Source organism: Psammomys obesus, unplaced genomic scaffold, assembly GCF_907164565.1.
Source record: "Psammomys obesus unplaced genomic scaffold, mPsaObe1.curated_primary_1811, whole genome shotgun sequence".
In the NCBI taxonomy this organism is placed as follows: Eukaryota; Metazoa; Chordata; class Mammalia; order Rodentia; family Muridae; genus Psammomys; species Psammomys obesus.
This window is the reverse complement of record NW_026596163.1, coordinates 1412-4742: the sequence shown is the minus strand read 5'-3', so window position 1 is coordinate 4742 and position 3331 is coordinate 1412. Positions and strand designations below refer to the sequence as shown.

General features: G+C 49.7%; 1 pseudogene; it reads right to left on the bottom strand.

Moving 5' to 3' along the window:
• Nucleotides 1-1819: 1819 nt before the first annotated feature.
• Nucleotides 1820-2658, bottom strand: LOC129667602 (pro-adrenomedullin-like; annotated as a pseudogene).
• Nucleotides 2659-3331: the final 673 nt, after the last annotated feature.

The following is a 3331-nucleotide window of genomic DNA, read 5'->3' as shown; positions in this document are numbered from 1 at the left end:
ACTTCCATCCTTCAAACCAAACAGCTTCCAGATATTCTAAACTAGCTAGAGGCATAAACAATTCAGAGTGTCCAAATGGCCATTAAACTTTCAGGAAAGCACAATAATTGATCTTCCAGGATTGGCTGAGCAAGACAATACACAGCCTACTAGGTAGGCATGTATATGGAGCCACCTGGCCTTCAAGCTTAGAATCTAGCACTCCTCACCTGCTCTGGAGGTGACAGAAAACAAGGACAAAGGAAAGAGAGAGAGAGAAGCAAGGGAAGAGAGCATGAAAAAGACTTGGGAAAGAGAAAGGAAGAGGTGACTGGAGGGGGAGAAGGAATAGTGAAAGTCTCAGGCCCTCGTAGGTGCATGATTCTGGCTGCAAGTCTGTCTGTCTGTCTTTTGGTCTCTGGCCAGCAGCTGCTCGCTGCACAGCATGAGGGTGCCGAGTAACTGTCCTGGCACAGCAAGCCATCATGCAGTTGTGTGTGGGGGGGAGCCCAGTTGGCATCTGCAAACCGCTTTTTTTTTTCTTTCTTTCCTCTTTCATTAAGGCTATGTGCTGACTCCCACATAGGAGAACTTATTAAACTGCACTTATTAAACTGTCCACCACTCTCAGGGACCACGCGTGACAAACAGCAGGGGGTAATACAGCCCCACTCATGGATGCTAGGGTCTAGTGGGGAGTTGGGCTCCTAGCTGAGAGTTTCTCAGAGACTTGAGAACATTTTGCTGGCTTTGCCTGAGTAGCTATTTAATACCTGCAGCTGCAGCATAAACTCTCTACTTAGAAAGTCCCCAAAGAATGCCTTAGCTCAGGTTCAGTGAGCAACCCCATAAAATTGGGAGTGTGTTGTGCAACCTGAGAAGCCCAGGCTTGCCTAACTACTGGGAATCATGCTATCTCACCTGGTCTGGCCACCACACAAGGTGGTGAACCCAGGACACACGCTTTGTACACCCATATGGACAACAGAACTTGTGACAGATAAAGCCGTGTAAAGAGATGTTGGCTTACACCCACACTGAAGTTCTTTCTTCCCCAAACAAGAAGCAAGACACCAGCACCCACAGGCGAACCCAAACCAAGACCACCCTTCCTTAGATGCATGAACTGAAAAGAATCAGCATTGAGACAGTTTATTGCTTTGCTTTTTCCCATGTCACATATTTTAAGTAAATAGATTATAAGAGACATAATGTCTTTTCTTCTTCTACAGGTGGTAATCAGGCACTCTCCACTTTACACACACACACACACACACACACACACACACACACACTCACACACACACAACCAATCTTATAGCTCGCTGAGACCTTCACTTCTTAAAGTAGGGGATGGTGACAATATAATTTCCTTTAAAATGCCCTTAATGCAATATATAATGTACAAAAATATCTCTACGTATTTGAAGTTATAAAAAAAAAAAAACACCTCTCAATAGAAACAAAGTTAAATATGACAGTTACTTTTGAATAACAAGCATTGCACTTATATTCACTGGGTTTTGGAAAGTTCAAGTAGTAATGAGGCTTATTATCCCCGTGAGAAACCAGTTTGTGAGCAGGCTGGGCAGCAGCTCAGAACCACGCCCAAAGAGTAACAGTCTGTACTTCTCAGCATGTATGGTGAGCCTGGCTTGATCTTGGGTTCCTCTACTTCCGTTAGGGGCAGCCAGGCAGATCTCTGCAGGTTTGTCTCAGTCCACCCTGGTGCAAAGCAGGTGCCAAAGGGAAAGTACCTCAACTGTTCAATGCTGCCACCCTTAACTAAATCCTAAAGAGCTGGGGGATGACTCAGTGGGTCCCCGGAGGCTGCAGTTGCCTGTGTCTGCTCTTGGGAGGACACCACAGCCTGGGCCTGGAGGACCTCCGGCAGGGAACGCCGGCATCAACGGCCATAGCCTTGAGGGCTGATCTTGTTTTTGGGAGCAACAGCGTCCTTCCTTTTGTCTGTCAACTGGTAGATCTGTTGGGCCAATTTCTGCAACGTGCAGGTCCTAAAGCGGCATCGAGAGTTGCGGGAGCCAGGGTTCATCACCTTGCGGTAGCGTTTGACTCGAAAGTGGGCTGAGCTAGGAGTGCTGCAGAGAAGGAAGGACACTTGAAACTTAACCAACCAGGGCTTTGGCCCTAAGCACCTCGGACCAGGGCCAAACAGAACCTTAAGGACCTGGGACCTGCTCCCTCCACCAGAGCTGCAGTCTGGCCTGGACAATCCTCCCGGGGCCTGGGTAGTCGAAAGGGCACATCCTCTGCAGAGGGTGTAGTTACCTGGCTTGTGGAGTTTTAGATGTGCTCTCCTTCTCCTGGTCCAGAACAAAAGTCTCCATAGGAACTGTCTCCTCACCAGTGAGTTCTGAGACATCGCTGCTGGATGCCTGCAGTTCCATCTCTCCACTGCTTAGTGCCCGCTTATCCCACCTAGAAAACACAAGCAGATGCGTTTGGCTTGAGTTCAAATGATGTCCCGGCCAGCTCCCATCTCCACTTCCTTCTAACCCCTTCAGACCATCCCTCATTGTTCCATGACCGCCATGTATTAGGACTGAAGAAAGCACTGCCCCAAACTCACTGCAAGGACACATCCTCTGGCTGAGTGGCATCCACGCCTAGAAAGGTGAGTGAACCCAGGAACATCAGGATGATGGAAACCAGCTTCATTCTGTGCTGATGCTCAGATACTCTGGAAAGGAGCAAGAAGCTGAGGGTTTTCAAACGGGCCAGCTGCACAGCCCCGGAGCAGAAGGAAGGGCGGTGGCAGGATGGGGAGCATCTTGGCGGTGCTCTGCCTGGTTCTGCTGATTTTCTCTTCTTGGAGCAGAGAGGCACCCAGAGGCTTTTGGGCTGGTCAGGTGGGTGTCAAGCAAAGCAAAGGAAGCCAGAGTGCCAGACTTCCAGAGGTCTCCAACTCAAGTCCTAGGATCCTGGCCCGTGGATCTCAGGTGAGATCCAGCAGGTGCATGAGTTAGACCTGGGACATGAGGTGTGCTCTACAGTGGATCCCCGTGGGATCCACTTGTCCAGGTTTCCAAGCTTTGGGGATTTGGCAAAGCCACACCCCACTCCCCAACACGCTGGAGACCAGCGGTCCCTATCTGCTGAAGGAGTGAGTTGTCAAGCAATAGGAGAAAGTTTGAGATGTCCGGCTGACCCTGGAAAAACCCCCAAGTCCAAGACTCACTGCGATGAGAAACCAGGAGCGGTAACGCTGGACCTCTCCTGCCTAGTGTCACCAAGAAACTACTGAATAGCCAAAGCCAGCTCCAGCATTTTATACACTCAAGGAATGTCGGGGCCTGCTCTGCCCTGGAGGATTCTCTTTCCTCCAGTGTGC